The sequence below is a fragment of the Lolium rigidum genome, chromosome 6 (genome assembly GCF_022539505.1).
Source record: "Lolium rigidum isolate FL_2022 chromosome 6, APGP_CSIRO_Lrig_0.1, whole genome shotgun sequence".
Taxonomy (NCBI): Eukaryota; Viridiplantae; Streptophyta; class Magnoliopsida; order Poales; family Poaceae; genus Lolium; species Lolium rigidum.
The window spans coordinates 179,409,721-179,430,567 of record NC_061513.1 but is presented as its reverse complement, the minus strand read 5'-3'; positions in this window follow the sequence as shown (position 1 = coordinate 179,430,567).

Below are 20,847 nucleotides of genomic sequence, written 5' to 3'. Positions count from 1 at the left end.
GAACCCCGAAAAATAACTTGCCTCATATGAATCTTATTCTCCGGACCATTTCGGACCTCCTTGTGATGTCCTGGATCCCATTCGAGACTCTGAACAATATTCGGTCTCCAACTCATATTCCATATCTACTATACGACATCGAACCTTAAGTGTGTCACCCTACGGTTCGTGAACTATGCGGACATGATCGAGACACCTCTCTGATCAATAACCAATAGCGGGACCTAGGGATCCATAATGGCCCCATATATTAAACGATGACTTCGTGATCGAATAAACCATTAACATACGATACTGATTCCCTTTGTTGCATGATGTTTTACTTATCCGAGGTTCGATCATCCGTATCTCTATAGCTAGTTCAACCTCGTTACCCATAAGTACCCTTTACTCGTACCGTGGTATGCCATCTCTTGTGACCTTGTCACATGCTTGCAAGCTAATTAGATGACATTCCACCGAGAGGGCCCAGAGCATATCTATCCGTCATCAGGATGGACAAATCCCACTCTTGATCCATGCGCTTCAACTCATAATTTCAGAATACTTAATCCCATCTTTATAACCACCCATTAACGAAGTGGCGTTTGATATAATCAAAGCACCCATCCGGTGTAAGTGATTTACACGATCTCATGGTCGAAGGATTAGGTTACTATGTATCGAAAGCTTATAGAAAAACGAACTTAATGACTTGTGATACGTTGCAAACTTATCTATAATTTTTGATCCTCCATGCTTGTTTTACACCAATTTCTATATGTTTTGTTTACACTTAGTTGCACTGTTATACATTTTCCGGCACTAACCTATTGACAAGATGCCACAGTGCCAGTTCCATGTTTTCTGCTGTTTTGTATTTCAGAAAAGTTGTACAGGAAATATTCTCGGAATTGGACGAAACAAAAGCCGAAGTTCCTATTTTACCGTAACAAAGATGGAGTCCAGAGGAGACTCGGAGAAGCGCCACGGGGCGGCCTCACCTGCCCTTGGCGCGGCCCAAGCCCTGGCGACACCATGGGGTGGTGTGGGCCCCATAGGCACCCACCGACCTCGCCCTTCCGCCTATTTATTCACGATCTCAGGAAAAAACTAAAGACCCAAGCCTCCATCCACGAAAAGTTCCGTCGCGGCCGCCATCGCCGACCCTAGCTTGGGAGGTTCTAAAGCTCTTCCCAGCACCCTGCCGGAGAGGGAGATCATCACCGGAGGCTTCTACATAGCCATGCCCGCCTCCGAAGTGATGCGTGAGTAGTTCATTTCTGGACTACGGGTCCATAGAAGTAGCTAGATGGTTGTCTTCTCCAATTTATGCTTCATGTTTAGATCTTGTGAGCTGCCTATCATGATCAAGATCATCTTTATGTAATGCTACATGTTTTGTTTGCTGGGAACCGATGAATAATGAATACTATGGTTGAGATCGATTATATACTTGTCATATGTTATTTGTGATCTTGCATGCTCTCCGTTGCTAGTAGATGCTTTGGCCAAGTAAATGCTTGTAACTCCAACAGGGAGTATTTATGCTCGATAGTGGGTTCATGCCTCTAGTAATCTAGAAGAGTGACAATAAGTTCTAAGATTGTAGATGTTTTGTATATACTAGGGAGAAAACAACAATGTTTTGTCTAATGATAATTCTATTGTTTACTTTACACACATTTCTTAATGCGATAATCTATTCCTTGCAACTTAATACTGGAAGGGGTTCGGATGATAACCGGAAGGTTAGTCATGGACGTAGTTGGATTACGGTCTATGTATTATGTTGTAATGCTCAAACGAATCTCATAGTAATCATCTTGTCATGTATGGTCTTTATTCTGTCAATTGCCCAGCTGTAATTTCTTCATCCAGCATGCTATTTATCTTTATGGAGAGACACCTCTAGTGAACTGTGGACCCTGATCCTTTCTTTTACACTGATAAAATCATCATGTTTTGTTTACTTACTGCAAACACTGTTATCTTTAATTCCACTGCAAACAAACAACTCTTTCCACACTATACAGTTAATTCTTTGTTTTCAGCAAAACCGGTGAGATTGACAACCTCACTGTAAGTTGGGGCAAAGTATTTTAGTTGTGTTGTGTGCAGGTTCCACGTTGTTGCTGACGCCGGTAGTGCGCCCTACCACAAGTCAGCTAGCAACACCTTCTGAATTCACGCCTTTCTCCTACTGGTCGATTAAACTTTGGTTTCTTACTAAGGGAAAACTTGCTATTGTGCTCATCATACCTTCCTCTTGGGGTTCCCCAACGGTGTGCAATCTGCGCTCATCAAGCTACTTTTCTGGTGCCGTTGCCGGGGAGAAAGAGGATTTGTGCAAGAGGAGTCTCTCATCTCCAATCTCTTTACTTTGTTATTATTTTTCTTAGTTTATTTTACTTTGTCTTGTTTGCTTCATTATATCAAAAACACAAAAAAATTAGTTTCTATTATAGCTTTTATTTATGTTGTTCTATTTTAATCTTGCTAAAATGGGTACTCCTGAAAACACTAAGTTGTGTGCACAAACAACAATATTTGTACACATGTTGCTCCACTTACTCCTGAAGCAGCTTTCTATGAAATTAAACCTGGTTTGGTAAATCTTGTTATGAGAGAGTAATTTTCTAGTGTTAGTAATGATGATGCTGCTTCCCACCTTAATAATTTTGTTGAACTTTGTGAGATTCAAAAGTATAAATATGTAGATGGTGACATTATTAAATTGAAATTGTTTCCTTTCTCTTTGAAATGGAGAGCTAAAGATTGGTTGCTATCTTTGCCTAGAAATAGTATTGATTATTGGATTAAATGCAAAGATGCTTTCATTGGAAAATATTATCGTCCTGCTAAGATTATATATTTGAGAAGTGACATAATGAAATTTAAACAATTTGATAATGAACATGGTGCTCCAGCTTGGGAAAGAATGAAATCTTTGGTAAAGAATTGTCCCACTCATGGGCTGACTACTTGGATGATGATCCAAAAAATTTATGCATGACTGAATTTTTGTTCAAGAAACCTTATGGATTCAGCTGCTGGTGGTACCTTTATGTCCATTACTTTGGGGGCTGCAACAAAACTCCTTGATGATATGATGATAAATTATTCTGAATGGCACACCAAGAGAGCTCCACAAGGTAAGGAGGTAAATTCTATTGAAGAAACCTCCTCCTTGAGTGATAAGATTGATACCATTATGTCTATGCTTGTTAATGGTAAAGCACATGTTGATCCAAATAATATTTCGTTAGCTTCTTTGGTTGCTCAAGAAGAGCATGTTGATGTGAACTTCATTAAAAGCAATAATTTTAACAACAATTCTTATAGGTATAATTTTGGTAGTAACAATTATAGGCCATATCCTTCTAATAATGGTAATGTTTATGACAATTCTTATGGTAATTACTATAGCAACAATAGAAGTGCACCCTCTGATCTTGAAGTCATGCTTAAGGATTTTATTAGTAAACAAACTTCTTTAAATAAATCTGTTGAGGAAAAGTTTGGCAAAATTGATGTTCTTGCTTCTAAAGTTGAAAGCCTTGCTCTTGATGTTTAACTTCTTAAATTAAAGGTTATGCCTCATGATGTTAAAGAAAGCAAAACTTTGAATGACATTCAAGTTAGAATTAATGACAATGTTAGGATGTTGGCGGAATTGCATGCTAGGTGGGAAAGAGAAGATGGAATTGCTAGTAATAATAATTTGACTAAAGTTTGTACCATCACCACCACTAGTAATGCTGAAGTATAAAATTCTAAGAAACCTCCTACTATTAATGGTAAAATAATTGGTGTAGGAAAAGTCCCCACTATTTCTACAAAATTTCCTAAAACCACTGAAACTGTTTCTGATAAGAGTTCTGAATTTTTTTGGAGTATGGGAGACAATAGTCCTTTTACCTTTGATAATAATGACTTATATTTTGATGAATTGCAATATCTCTGAAGTAATTAAGTGTTTACAAAATCTTGCTAGAAGTCCTAATGCTAGTGCTATAAATATGGCTTTTACTAAACATATTACAAATGCTCTCATGCAATTTAGAGAAGAGAAATTAAAACGTGAAGCTTCTATTCCTAGACAGCTAGAACATGGTTGGGAACCCATCATTAATATGAAAGTAGATGACTTTGATTGCAATGCTTTATGTGATCTTGGTGCGAGCATTTCTGTTATGCCTAGAAAAATCTATGATATGCTTGATTTGCCACTGTTGGAACAATGTTGTTTGGACATTCATCTTGCTGATATTGCCTAGAAGAAGCGTTTGGGGAGAGCTAATAATGTTCTTATTATGGTTAATAATAACTTTTTCCCCATTGATTTTGTTGTCTTGGATATTGAATGCAATGCTTCTTGTCCAGTTATTTTGGGAAGACCTTTTCTTAGAACTGTTGGCGCTACTATGGATATGAGAGATGGGATTATTAAATATCAATTCCCACTCAAGAAAGGTATGTAAAACTTCCCTAGAAAAATAAAGAAGTCAACTTTTGATTCTATTATTAGAACAAGTTGTTATGTTGATGCTTCTTCACTTGAAAATACTTGATGCTAGCTCTTTTTCTGCGCCTTGCTGAAAGGCGTTAAAAAAGCACACTTGGAAGATAACCCATGTTTATTTTTGTAATTTTTATTTTGTTGAATCTTGTAAGTTATTACCTCTGTAATAACCTCTCCTTACCATTTTTATTCCTTTTTTGTGCCAAGAATAGCCTCTAATAGGAAGAAAGTAAGATTTGGGGAAGTTGATATCCTAAAACAGATTCTGTGTTGTCACCATAAAAATTCGTATTCTCAGCCAGAACCTAATTTTGAGCTGCCAATTTTTGAGGATATGCCCCAGGTTATTATATAACTTTCGTTAGTTGAGCACTTCGATCTGAGCAACAGAAGATTTTCGAAAACATCGATCTTTACCTCCTGCTCTGTTTTGACAGATTTCTACCAGTATTTGCATTTGCCCCTTAATCTCTTTATTTTTTAGTTCTTTTGAGGGAAGATATTTTTGAAGAATTTGCTACAGTAGCTAATGTTTTAATGGATGTTTGATATATGTTAGAAGTGAACCCAAGTGGATTTGTTATTTTGATTGCACTAATGCTGCTAATAAGAATTGTGTGAAGTTTTGTATGAAGGAAGTTTTCAAGTGTAGGGAGAGAAGAATGATGTAATGAGATGAAGTATGGACAAAAGCTCAAACTTGGGGATGCCCATGTCACCCAAATAAATATCCAAGAGGTACAAGCGTCTAAGCTTGGGGATGCCCAAGGCATCCCCTCTTCATCAACAAAGCATCAAGTCATCTTTCTAGACGCTATATTTTTATTGCTTCATATGCTATGTGTTGTTCTTGGAGCTTCTTTATTTTTGTTTTTAGTTATCTTTTGTTTTGTTTGTTGTAGCATATGGTTGGATCCCAGCATATTTGTTTTGTATAATAACACACTCCTTTTTAATTGCATAGAACACTCTAGTTTTCGCTCTTATTGTTCTGCGAGTGTTCTCTTTTGCTAGTACTGTGTTTAGCTCTTGGTTTCCATTCTTATTTTGTCCAGAGCTTGTTAGTTTTCTTTATTTAGGTATGATTAGCTCTCTGGTCTTTATTGATTATTATCTATGAGAGTTGTTTCAAATAATTTGATTGGTGTTGGAGACAAGTAAAATGTTTCATGCTTATAGTGACGCAAAAGGGAGTTTGTTTAGACTGTGGTATATACTTTGGCATGTCATGTTGGATGTTATTTTCATCATATGCTTAGTAGTTATTGTTCTAGCATGACTTGTTTCAAATATCTGAGAGTGCTTAATGTGCCATTGAAATAATCATGTGTTGTTTCCATCATACAAAGCATAATATTGTGGTATTCTCCTTTGATGCTTTATTGGGTTGACTTGGCACATGTTTACATCATGTTATGGCTACAAACCAGTCACCTAATGCCTCTATGATTATTTAGTTTTTGAATTGTAATATCACTTTATGCTTTGATTAATAATGTTTTGTCGCTATGCATGATTATGGCCATTATTGCTCTCTTAGTTGGTCGCTCCCAGTATTTTGCTAGCCTTCACCTGTACTAAGTATGAGCTCTACTCGTGCATCCAACTACCAAAAACCAAAGTTTGCCAATTGTTTCCACCATACCTACATATATGTGGTATTTCACCGCCACTCCAAAGTGAATTGCTTGTGTGCTCCTTTAAACCTTCAAACATTATTGAATGGTTTCTTGTCTTTTCATGACTTCATTCCGTGACTAGCATGAATAATGGGCTGGTCCTTAATATTGCAAAAAGATCAAGGCAACTAGGTGCCCATCCCACACAAAATATAAAATAAACAAATAAACAAATAAAACTCAGCACATTACGTACTGGAGAGATCCTAAATAATGGTGTGTAAATGGAGAACTACATGGGAGCCTCTCTTGAGGTTACTATATGAAAGTATGATAGATCATTTGATGCCATTCGTTGACATAGACATGCATACCTCTCAAAATATATTTTCAACACCTCTACTGTATTCAAAATAAAAAGCTCTAGCACATGAGTAATCTTGCTTCCCTCTGCGCAGGGCCTTTCTTTTAATTTTATGTTAGGTCTTCATCTTCTTACTTTATGCACCAATTAAGAGAGCGTAGTTGTCATTCTGAGTATAATGTGCATAGTCCCAAAATTTATTATTGATTGATTCATGATTATGACTTCATAAAGGACAAGCTGAGTACCACTTTGCTATGTTTTCTCTATGCTCATAAACTAGCAGTTGCTTTCAGTGCACTATTATTCATGATCTTTTGTTTGAGTTACTTTTCATGTTGTAACATATTTGCTAAGTTCTATTGTTAGAATTATATCTAGCATGCCTATGTTTAGAGTACTTTGATCTCAGCTCACAATGATTTTACAATAACTTGATCAAGATTTTATTGGCTTCATGTAACCTCAAAAATTATTATTTTTATCACTTACCTACTCAAGGACGAGCATGAGTTAAGCTTGGGGGTGCTGATACATTGCAAACATATCTATAATTTTTGATGCTCCATGCCTGTTTTACACCAATTTATATATCTTTTGTTTACACTTTGTTGCACTTTTATACATTTTCCGGCACTGAACTATTGACAAGATGCAACGGTGCCAGTTCCCTAGTTTCTGATGTTTTGTATTTTATAAAAGTTGTACAGGAAATATTCTCGGAATTGGAGGAAATAAAAGTCGAAGTTCCTATTGTACCGTAACGAAGACAGAATCCAGAGGAGAGATGGAGAAGCACCATGGGGCGGGCTCGCCTACCCTTGGCGCGGCCCAAGCCCTGGCCGCGCCATGGGGTGGTGTGGGCCCCAGGCACCCACCAACCTCGCCCTTCCGCCTATTTATTCACGATCTTGGGAAAAACCTAAAGACCCAAGCCTCCATCCACGAAAAGTTCCGTCGTGGCCGCCATCGCCGACCCTAGCTCGGGAGGGTTCTGAAGCTCTTCCCGGCACCCTGCCGAAGAGGGAGATCATCACCGGAGGCCTCTACATCGCCATGCCTGCCTCCGAAGTGATGCGTGAGTAGTTCATCTCTGGACTACGGGTCCATAACAGTAGCTAGATGGTTGTCTTCTCCAATTTATGATTCATGTTTAGATCTTGTGAGCTGCCTATCATGATCAAGATCATCTTTATGTAATGCTACATGTTGTGTTTGCTGGGATCCGATCAATATTGAATACTATGGTTGAGATCAATTATATACATGTCATATGTTATTTGTGATCTTGCATGCTCTCTGTTGCTAGTAGATGCTTTGGCCAAGTAAATGCTTGTAACTCCAAGAGGAAGTATTTATGCTCGATAGTGGTTCATTCCTCCAGTAATCTGGAAGAGTGACAATAACTTCTAAGATTGTAGATGTGCTTTTGCTACTAGGGAGAAAACAACAATGTTTTGTCTAAGGATAATTATATTGTTTACTTTACACACATTGCTTAATGTGATAATTTGTTCCTTGCAACTTAATACTGAAAGGGGTTCGGATGATAACCGGAAGGTGCATTATTAGTCATAGACGCAGTTGGATTACAGTCTATGTATTATGTTGTAATGCCCAAATGAATCTCATAGTAATCATCTTGTCATGTATGGTCTTTATTATGTCAATTGCCCAGCTGTAATTTGTTCACTCAGCATGTTATTTATATTTATGGAGATACACGTCTAGTGAACTGTGGACCCCGGTCCTTTCTTTTACACTGATAAAATCATCATGTTATGTTTACTTACTACAAACACTGTTCTCTTTAATTCCACTGCAAACAAACATATCTTTCCACACTATACAGTTAATCCTTTGTTTTAAGCAAAATCGGTGAGATTGACAACCTCACTGTAAGTTGGGGCAAAGTATTTTGGTTGTGTTGTGTGCAGGTTCCACGTTGTTGCTGACGCCGGTAGTGCGCCCTGCCACAAATCATCTAGCACCACCTTCAGAAGTCACGCCTTTCTCCTACTGGTCGATTAAACCTTGGTTTCTTACTGAGGGAAAACTTGCTAATGTGCTCATCATACCTTCCTCTTGGGGTTCCCCAACAGTGTGCAATCTGCGCTCGTCAACTTGATCTTATGCTATGCTTACTATGGGTGTGTGTCCATCACATCATTCTCCTAATGATGTGATCCTGTTATTAATACCATCCAATGTTCATGATCAGGAAACCATAATCATCTATTAATCAACAAGCTAGTTAAACGAGAGGCTTACTAGGGACTCTGGTTTGTTTACAAAACACACATGTATCAATGTTTCCACTTAATACAATCATAGCATGGGAGTAAACATTTATCATGAACACTAAGATATAACAATAACCAATTTATTATTGCCTCTCGGGCATATCTCCAACATATACTTCATTGGTGTACCATCGACAGGGTCCAGATCCGGAAAGCCCAGGTGGCCCACAGATGGGGTGGTGGCACATGGCCCACAGGGCGCCCTAGTTGTCGTTGATTTAAGATAGAAGATGTCCAGCCCAGGAACAAGGAGCTGGATCTAACCCGACCTACACCTGGAGTCGGATCCATGAAAACCCATGAAGGAAGCCAGGTCCATGACGACAAGTTAGGATTAGGTGGATCCTTGGTGTGCAAGGCAATGTAATATTCCGTAGTTAGGCAACTAGTATCCGAGTAGGACTCTTCGTGGAAACCCTAAATCCGGGGGCCTTTATAGGCCAGATCCTGGGAGTCCTAGAGGTACAACCACAACTCTGTAACAACGCGTAAGCGCCCAGATAATTCCAGACAAGCAGATGTAGGCCCTTGCCTCGTGCAGCGTGATTCGAAGCTGGGTAAATCACGTACCACCGTCTCGATGGATCTCCACCCTTTGGCCCCATCTTCTTCCCTCTTCCATGAGGATACATTCTCCAGGGTATTGTCAAATAGGCAACGACAGTTGGTGCCCACCGTGGGACCAGTGGCCTCTGGAGGGTGGAACCGGGTGGGTTCCGCCTTTGCAGGCATCGACGACACCGTCGCCGTGGGGCGTGTCTTGTACATCGACAACTTTCCGGTCGTGCCACCGAAAGAGTGCTGGATTCTGGCTAGGACGGACGCATTCAAGCTCTCCATCATCCCGATCGGCGGGATACACATCTTCATCAGTGAAACCATCGATTCTGACAGAAACGCCTTCGTAAGTACTGCAGTTATGACTCCCGCTGTGCTGGACGCAGCTGCAAAGATCCGATCTATGTTCCTGGAGCTTCCCAAGGAAGATTCCGCCATAGATCTCGACATTTCAAAGCCCACCCTATCCGTCCCTAAGCAAGAAGAAGCGGTGGAAGACCAACTCAGATCCACTTAGGTTTCCTAGGTGTTAGAGAAGCAGAGGTGTCACTTCGTGCACTTTCTCGCACAAACGCCTATATCCGCCTCTCCTAAAGAGGGGGTGTTGGATCCGAGCAGTTAGAGGGGGCCGGAGACAATGATGGATCCTTACTTGATGACCTCAGCACACTCCTAGACAATGTCTCCCCCATGGCGTCAAAAGACTATGATGCGTGGTGAAGGGAGATGGACGCTGCCGAGGAGGCTAATGGTCAGTCTTCTCCGCCTAAGTACGTCTTCGTGACCCTTGCTGGCTGATGGCGGTTAATAGAAACGCCAAAATGAATCTTGATACGCTGGGACTCCAAGTGCGGAGTGTTGTATGAGCAGAGTATTGTCCCCACAAAGGTGACTCTAGGGTTTATATCGAACTCTCGGGGAACTGGACAAAAGAGTATACTCTTCTCTCTTCTTCTAGCAATCCTGCAAGTAAAATAAAGGCCTTGTGTCCCCAACTCCACCGTGTAGTTGTCAAGCACAAGGTTTCGCGTAAGTAAATAACACAAGTAGAAATAAAACAAGTAAAAACTAAACTAGATAAAATAACTAAGTAAAAATAGTAAAGAGGTTGATTGTTTTTTGGTGTTTTGGGTGCAAATAAGAAAAGTAAATATTTGTATTTTCGGAGTAAAATAGTGCAACAAATAGAAAACAAGATAAAACCAATATAAAGGTGTTTATTATGATAAAAAGTGGACCGGGGTTCATGGGTTCACTTGACTATTCTCTCTTAAAGTTGTGGCAAAATAGTAATTCTTCAATGGGATATGAAGGTGCAAATAATAGTATATGTAAGATCAGAATTAATATGAGCATCACGTCCTAACATAGAGACGATGAAACACATCTCTCTTGTATTCCATAAGAAATAAACTTCATCAATCTTGTATTAAGAATTAATAGAGCATAACAATAAGTACTTTGACATGAAATTTGAATATCAAATATGCTACCTTGAACAAACAAGATCATCACTACTGTCACGTGATGAACATAGCACATGCATTCAATTTATTCCTAGCGAGGTAGCAAAAGAAAGGCAAAGCCATAATAAATATTGAACATATTGTCACTATCCAATCACTAAAACCATGTTACTCCATCTAATACACACATCACTACACACACGCTCTTGCACATATGTTTGATTAGAACAAATACTTAAAAATGGGGTACATAATATGCATATGTCAATACATCTGACACATAATGTGATCAGATATCATAAAACAATATCACAGAATAAGGATCCACCATATATGTATTAAAAATATGACCATAATCATGATAGGCAGCTCATATGGCACTAAGAACTACGAAGAACATGGGAGAAATAGATCAAGCTACTGCCAGAAACTCGTAGTCCAGAGGTGGCTACGCCCCCTTGGTCATGGTGATGATGATGAAGACGTTGGAGAAGGTGGAGATCCCCCGGCGGTGATCCCGGCGGAGTTTCCCCCTCCAATCTTCTCTCAAGACCTCTGTTTTTGTATTTCTGTGTTTGTGTGGCGCTCTCCTCCCGAGAACTCTTTGGGGTCATATATATTCGTTTTTAGAGCAAAATATGTAGGTGGGCGAAAAAATTAGGGCAATCGGACGATCGATGGCCGAACGGATGTGGGTGGCGCGCCCTAACATACTAGGCGCGCCGCCTGGCCTCTCCAGGTGTGCTTCCAGGATCCAGGGTGCTTCTTCCAATAAAAAGTGACGCTCCAAAAATCTCAGGTCAATTTGACTCCGTATAGGTCTCTGTAAGTGAAAAATACATAAAACAGGGTTTTCTTGTTCTGCAGTGTTATAACCTATAGAGTAAATTCCCTTTTTACCCCTTAGTTTGTCATTTGTGACAGTAATTACCCTATTTAATAAAAATTATTCCGATTTACCCCATTTAGCGAAATTTCTTCCAACTCTGATCCAATTTAGCGAAACTTGTGCCAATTCCCACCACATTTAAACTTAAGCATGGTTCTTCTGTCATTTACATCCAATGGTAGTCCCAAACTCTCTCTTTGATGTCTTTTCTTCTTCCCACTTCCTGCACATCGTCGCGCAACAGGCAAGGCCATTGCCGCGAAGGCATGAACGACCGTCACTATGAACCGCATCTCGCGTGCTCTGACAAGGGACAACCATTCGGCGGCACGGTATATGGCACGGCAGAGTACGTCAACGTCCGCGCCAGACGCCAGGTCAATGACGGGTCCTTCTGCTGAACATCAGACAGAGCACGGCGTGCATGACATCCATGAGAGACCTTGACACTGCAGAACATCCACTGCTATTAGGTCCCTGGTCGGCGTCCCAAGGCCGATTGACATGCTCTTTCGATTACTGCGAGGAAGAACAGCCATTTGCTGCGCGCAGATGTATAGAGGTAGTGCGGCACTGCGACCTCATGCACATCAGAGGAAGAAGACATTGAGCTCGCTGGAAGTATTTGGACAAATACGTTTAGATTAGAGTATGAGACTAGATAGCTCTGTAGGTTGTTAGATGCAACTAGCGGGCAGATCAAGTTCATTACTGCACCGGTACAGTAACATCAGTACTGTAGATGATCCGTGCCCGCCGCCGGGAGAGGACGCAACGGAGTCAGGTGAGTACTAAGAAGGGAAAAGCTAGGGATAAAATATGTCAGGAAAAAACAAACGCGTGAGATGTGGAAAGATATATGGCTATGACGATTGAATCTCACCAAGTAGAATAGTGTAAAATATTTAGTGAGGTAAGAATTGACACGAATTTCGCTAAATGGGGTAAAGTGAATAACTTTCTGCTAAATGAGGTAATCATTGTCACAAATGATAAAATAAAGGGTACAAAATGGAATTTACTCTAACCCAAATAAAGGGGATCATTGGTAAATCCACATAAATCAATGTAAAACATGGTATTATTGTCATCATATTGCAAATATGTGGGAATTCAATGTGATAAAGGATAAAGTTCATGTATGCATTTTACATGCATCACTGGCCTAGATGATGACGAGAACGATTCAGATCTAACTCCACCTGGAAAAAGGATACCTGATCCTATGATTTCGGATGCTCTGCCACGGGTCCATACCCGTCGGACGGATCAGCCGCTAGGCCGGAACCTATACTTCGCGGAGGAAACACCAGCTGAGGCGATCATGCGGCTAGCAGGTGGAACGGGGAGAACGTCATGCACAAGGAAATCCTAACCAATCCCCTCCCCATATTTGGTGATGGATCCGGAAGCCTTCGAAGCAAAACAACAAGAACTCCTGGCTGAAACTCAAAACCTCAAAAAGCTTACCTCTAAAATCCTCAAGGACAAGGTCGCTACCGACCAAGAGTATGATCAAGCCCAGAACATGGAGGAAGCCTACCGGAAAGCGGAAACGCTCATGGTCCAATTGAATATGCAAGTCAAGCAAACCCAACAGGACCCGAAGAAGAAGAGGACGAGGTGGAGAGACACACGATCCCCCTTGCAACATCAACTTCAACGACGCTGCACACCGTAGACCTCTGGCAACCCTAAAGGATAACATGCAGAAAGCAACGGAGCTCCTGGACAATGACGACGATAAAATCGACCTCGATTACCTAAGGGCGATCGTTGGCACTACCATGAAGCAGCAAAGCAAGGCGGATACTTCACGCAGGCGAGAATCCAACCCGGATGCTTGCCTATCCACAACACAAATATGCCTGCCGAAAAACAGCAGGGGCGTTGTGATGCCCAATCTCGTACCGGCTCATCAGAGTGCCGGAGAAATACCAAGGAATACCCGAACCCGATCCCCATATCTTCGGATACTCCTAAGGATAAACCTAAAAGGAAGGGTCCAATGTTCACTGGCAAAGACAAATGCCGTAACGCCTTGCCACCAAAGCACCGCGCCCTCACTGATGTAGTCCTGCCGGAAACGCCAGGCCCCTTGGGGCTGGTGGAATAAACATATGCGACAACATTGAGCCCAAGAGAGGCCGGAATGATGATCGCGGAGGCAAAGGCAGGCACCCTCGGCGTGAAGGAGTCAACCGCCAGGACGGCGGTGGAAGCCACCGCAGCCGGAGCCAGCACCAGAAGGAGGGACGCGAAGAATTAGATGGCGGAAGAAAGAGGCATCACAAGCCCTCACACTGTTTTCCGTCACCACCACCACCCAGTAAGGGAGGCGGAGGCGGGGGCAGAAGGTCACACTCACGCTCCTCTAATGGCGGAAAAGGAGGGTACGACGCTCGGGACCGTTTGAATGAGTATAACATCGATTTCACCGGCCCCCAGTGCATTGCAAAGAGAATCCGCAAAAAACCCCAAGATACCTAAACCTCAAGTTACCCGGAAACTTCAAGCATTATGACGGCAAGGAGAGGTCTGGCACCTGGATCGATGACTATTACAACACCGTTGATTTCGTAGGAGGAAACCTCAATATTTCCTGCCACATGCTCCAGTTGTACCTTGTTGGTCCGGCACGTATATGGCTCAATGACCTCCCGGAGAACTCCATCTTTTGTTGGTTTGACCTAAAGATAGCCTTTGAGGCACACTTCAATGGGACCTACAAGAGACCTCACACCGCCAGCGACTTGCTGGAATCCATACAGAAGAAGGCGGAAATTTCCCGAGAGTATCTTTCTCAGTGGTTAGAAACAAGAAACTCCTGTGAAAACATTGATGATACAACAGCTATGCTAGCCTTCATAGGAGGATTGCAGAGGGGAATCTTACTTCGGCACAAGTTAACATGCGAACACAACACACGAAGACTAAACCTCAATGAGATGATCTCCATCGTTAGCATTCACTCAGCAGCGGATGATGACGAAAGGCAGAGACTTGCAGGAAACATCCATACCCCTGCATCAGCAAAGAAAAACAACCAGGGCAATAACAAGCGGATGAGCCCCCTGAAAACCAGAAAAGTGGCGGATCCTACATGGTTGCGATGACTTTCTAGCAAACAGGTCAAGGCGGAGGACGAGGCCGCGTCCGTGGTGGCGGAGCCGGCAGCGGCCAACAGGGCAGTGACGAGGTCACGACTGTGGGAACCCGCGCTCCCCAAACATATGAAGTGTACATGGACATGCCGTTCTTGGCTCACATTGATCCTACAATCGGCAAGTCCACAGATACAAACTGCCACCACAAGTGGGTAAACGACCTGAAGTCGGATGCAGAAGCAAGTTACAAGCGTGCCTGAAAGGCTCGGTCATGTGGCAAGGGAGGCAAAGGCAAGGAGAAAAATGAGGAAATCACTGAGGACAAGGATGAGGATAGAACTTCTCTGGAACCCAAGGAGGGTACTGCAGCCAACACCTCCAATCCCATCGAAAAGCAGAATTCCGGTGCATATTATACTTTCCTCGGCACTCCCACTGCCCGGGCGAAGAAATCCACCCTCCGAACTTTGAACGCCACGTTTCTGGCAGTTCCGCAGTACGTTAAGTGGTCAGAGAAACCTTACACGCTTGACAAAACTAGACACAAATAAAACAAGGACGCTTCAAGTTTTTGCGAAAATTCTATGTTGCTCAAAAAATAGAGTTTAGAGGTGCTCAAACCAGGAGTTTTAGAATGAGTCCAGTGGGGTGGCATGGGAATCCCCAAGCTTATTATATTCACCATACTTGAATTAATCTCAGTGTGATATTCCTCCATTCCCTGTGAAAAAACTTCAACACAAACTTTTCTTTCCATTCTTTTCTATGGGGTGACATTAGCGTGGTACAAATAAAATCATGCTTGCTGCTATTTTTTAATAAATAAAATTATATCTTCATGAACCAGAGAGCACATAATTTTTTCATTCTATCATATCAAAAGTTCCAAGCAAAAAAATCATTTTGATACTCAAAAGGATCGATCCAACATTGAAAGGCAGAATCTGTCCAGAATTTTTGCTGCAGCAAAATTGAATTTTTAGTAATACTTTGACACGTCAGGAATTTTAGCCAATTTATTTGTATATAGAGTATTAAAAGGTACAGTTAGTGTGAATTTATCAAGATTTTATGAGTTACAAAAAAAATCGTGGAATAAAAAGTGCAGCGCAGAAAACAGCAACTCCATATTTTGTTTGCAACATTAAACATCCAAATGTGTGAAAACTTGATAATTAACTAGAGAATAAACTAAAAGAAAACCAACATGCTACATAAATCATGTAGAAAAAAAACCAAATATAAAAATATCTCGGGTTGTCTCTCGTAAAACGCCTTCTTTATAGCCATATAGCTAGGCTTACTTACTTGTTTTCAAGTTGTACGGAGATTATGTGGTAGCTTGAATATTGGTGATACCCCTCTTCTTCCTTGGAAAGTGCTTCATACACTTATTATGTGGGAATTGGAATTTAACATTCACGTCTTTCGAATAAATGATAGCTCTTGTGGTTCTCAAAAAAGGTTTCCCGAGATTATAGGACTAGAGGTATTGCTACCCATGTACATAACAATAAAATCCACAGGCACATATGTCATATGTAATTCAATCATAACATCATTAACTCTTCCTGACTCGTTTTTAGTTGAATCACCAGCAAGTAATAAATCAATAGAGCATTTTTCTATATTTTTAAGATTAAGAAAATCAAATAGCTCTTTAGATATGACAAAAACACTAGATTCTAAATCTGGAATAGCATGGTGTTTCTCTTTGTCAATAGAAATTAAAATCTTTGGGATCCAAGCATCCCCAAGATTAGGTGGTAGCATAGACTCATTATTGTATCTTTGCATATTGTATTTAATGACATATTAGCAGTATAAGAACCAAAACTAGTTTGATGAACATTAATGGTAGAATTTCTCAAGAATAGCAATCAGTTCATGCAAGATACATTTATCAAGATCTAATAGAGGTTCTCTTACTTCACTTAGAATTTTCACTTATTCAAATTGTTTATCATTAGCAAGCATAAGTGTTTCTTTTTCATCCATAGCATTTAAAGACTCCCAAGATTTATCTATTACTTCTTGCATATATTTAATAGTTTCTTCATGGTTCTTTTGTTGTAGGAGGTTTTTGAAAGACAACTTCTTGAGTTAAGAGATCAACTTTCTCATTTAAAGAATCTCATCTTTCAAATATTGCTATGAATTCTATATTTAATTGTAGCACCCTACCTTTTGATTAAGGTAAGATACCTGTGTATCGTGCTACTCTCGGGATCACGGATAGCACACACATTACAAAATATAGTAATCATTGCAATACTACATCGTTGATCCAAAGGGTAAAGTAAAACCTTACAAATTGCATAGTCACATGGACTAGCTCAAATGAAATGTTCAAAACAAACACAGCGGAAAGTAAATCATCAATGAGCCTTCATCATCTTCATGTGCCACAGGCAGTGATGTTGGAATGTAGACTCGAGATCCTACCAAGTACTTCTCCTCAGAAAATCTTGCACGTTTGAATATGCAGCCCCACGAATGGAGGTCAGTACAATGATGTACTAGCAAATGACACTTATTTGGTGGAAATTGTGAAAATACTAGCTACATGATATTTGGCTAGTGGAGTCTTGGGCTAATTTGCATAAAGCCAATTTTTTCTATATTTTATTTTAAACAAAACATTTTGAAATCCTTGAATGACATTATAAATCACTGATACGTCCAAAACGTATCTACTTTCCCGAACACTTTTGCTATTGTTTTGCCTCTAATTTGTGTATTTTGGATGCAACTAACATGGACTAACGCTGTTTTCAGCAGAACTGTTACAGTGTCTCGTTTTTGTGCGAGAAATCCAACTTTCGGGAAAATCCTCGGAATTTATGCGGAAGGTCCTATTTTCCCGAGAATATTGGCGGAGCCAGAAGGGCGAGCCAGGTGGGGGCCCGAGGGCCCCACACACTAGGCCGGCGCGGCCCAGGAGGGGCCCGCGCGGCCCTAGTGTGTGGCGGCCTCGGCTGGCCCCCGACGCCCTCTTTCGGACTACTTATTGCCTTCGACCTAAAAACGCACGGGGGAAGTCGAAGTCGCCAGAAACCCTCCAGAACGCCGCCACATCGCGAAACTCCGCCTCGGGAGCCGAAGTCTCCGTTGCGGCACTCCGCCGGGACGGGGAATTGGAGGAGATCATCGCCACCATCACCACCGACGCCTCTCCATCGACCAGCCATGTTTCCCCCATCCATGTGTGAGTAATTCCCCCGCTGTAGGCTGAAGGGGATGGTAGGGATTGGATGAGATTGGTCATGTAATAGTATAAGATTGTTAGGGCATAGTGCCTAGTGTCCGTAATTGGTACTTTGATGATATTGTTGCAACTTGTTATGCTTAATGCTTGTCACTAGGGCCCGAGTGCCATGATCTCAGATCTGAACATGTTATTATTTCATCATGATATTCATTGTTTATGGTCTTACCTGTAAGTTGTATACACATGTCGCTATCCGGAACCAATGGCCCCGAAGTGACGAAATCGGGACAACCGGAGGGGATAGTAGTGATGTGAGGATCACATGTGTTCACGGAGTGTTAATGCTTTGCTCCGGTACTCTATTAAAAGGAGTACCTTAATATCCGATGAGATTCCCTTGAGGCCCGGCTGCCACCGGCTGGTAGGACAAAAGATGTTGTGCAAGTTTCTCATTGCGAGCACGTACGACTATAATTGGAACACATGCCTATTGATTGCTTTGTACTTGGACACCGTTTTATTATTATCTGCAAATGCCCTGCTTGATTGTTACATGAGTTTCTCTCATCCATGCAACGCCCGTTACCCGTCCCCGTGCCTACAGTATTTTAATCCTGTTGTTTACTATAATCACTACTGATGTCTCTGTTACTCTGCTGCTGTTATTTCACTACTGCTACTGCTATAAAGCTGACACTCTTGATAAACTCTTGCGAGCAAGTCTGTTTCAGTGCGGCTGAATTGACAACTCCGTTGTTTAGGCTTTCAAGTATTCTTTGTCTCCCCTTGTGTCGAATCAATAAATTGGGTTTTACTACCCACGAAGGCACTGCGATCCCCTATACTTGTGGGTTATCAAGACTGTTTTCACGGCGCCGTTGCCGGGAGCATAGCTTTATTTGGAAGTTCACTTGGATTGATATTGTTCGCTGCAAATTCTCCATCATGCGTAAACCTCGCGATCCTAAAGTCGCCATATTACCATCCACTACAAGAAAAGGTACAACTATGAGTACCTCTGCTACTCTTGATTCGCCATCTGTGATAAGTCGACTTGTTTCACCGCCACAAGCTTCACTTGCTGGTACTTCTACTGAATCTGAAAACTCTCATAATATTGATAATGTTTCTGCTGTGCTTGATGATAGTGGTTCATTGGGATCATTTCTTGATGCTACAATTGCTAGGTCTAGACAAATTGAGAATACTGAAACTCCTAATGCTACTACACCTGTTAATTCACCTGAACTTGATTATTCTAATGATGATCCTGATGAAGATTATGTAGAGCTTAATAATGATTTTATTAATAGATGCAATGCTACTGCTGATGCAAGCAAAATTAAAAAGTTTCTCATACAATATACTGTTAGACATAAGTTATCTCCTGATCCTAAATTTGCCACATCTCCTATATGCATTAAGGATAAAGATTATGATTTTTCTCTTGATCTATCTTATAGCTATTGTAGAGAAAGCACCCTTTTGTGGTACTGAAAAAGAAAGTGCTGTAGAACACATGATTGAACTTTCTTCTATGGTTAGCTTGTTTTCTGATGATGTCAAGATGCGTACTTATTTTGTCGCTAAAATTTTTCCTTTCTCATTAAAGGATGATGCTAAAACTTGGTATAATAATTTGCCTCCTGGTTCTATTAAAAGTCCAACTGATTTGCGTGATGTTTTCTTCCGAAAATACTTTCCTGCTAGTGCTCAACATGTTGCTTTACAGAAAATTTATAGATTTGACCAGGGAGATGAAGAGAAATTGCCTGAGGCTTGGGCAAGATTTTGTTCTCTTATCAGAGCTCGACATGGACATGATTTAGAAAAGAATGATCTACTTGATATATTTTATAGTGGACTAACCATTGAGTCTAGGGCATATTTGGATAGTTGTGTCTGGTTGTGTTTTCGGGAAAAGAACTCCAGGACGAAGTCTGAAGAATTATTGGCTAAAATAGGCCGGAATCATGATGATTGGACTACGCCTGAACCAATTCCAACGCCGATATTGAAGAAGAGGGGTTTAATTAAATTGAATGATGAAGATATGAGGGAAGCCAAGAAGTCTCTCAAGGAGAAAGGTATTAAATCTGAAGATGTGAAGAATCTACCTCCCATAGAAGATATATGTGTGATAATTCCCCCTTCATCCATGATTGAGGTAAACTCCCTTCAGCGCTTTACTAGGGAAGATATTCCGTATTCAAAACCTCCTGCGCAATGCTTAGATGAGTTTGATAATTATATTGTTAAGCAAAGTAATTTCAATATGAGAGTAGAGAATCATTTAATGGAAAATTCTCGAGCTATTGGTGAATTGCATGGTATTGTGGAGAGAACCTCCAATGATGTTAAGATGCTTGTTAAACATTTTCAAATGGTTCAAACTCAAATTGATCAACTTACTAAAGTGCAAAATGACTTATTAAAAAATAATTCTAAAGAGAAACATGCTTATGAAGTAACAACTAGAGGTGGTGTCTCTACCCAGGATCCTCTATATCCTGAAGGGCATCCCAAAAGAATTGAACAAGATTCTCAACGCATTGAACCTAGTGCTCCATCTAAGAAAAAGAAAAAGAAACATAAAACTGTTGTAGAATCCTACGAGCACGTTAATGATCCTAATAGTATTTCTATTTCCGATGCTGAAACTGAAAGTGGTAATGAACATGATAATAATAATGGTAATGATAAGAATGATGTTTCTGATAAAGAAGAAGTTGAAGATGAACCTGAAAAGCAAGATAAAAATAAAAAGTATACTAAAGAAGATTTTATTGCTAAGAAACATGGTAATGAAAGGGAACCTTGGGTGCA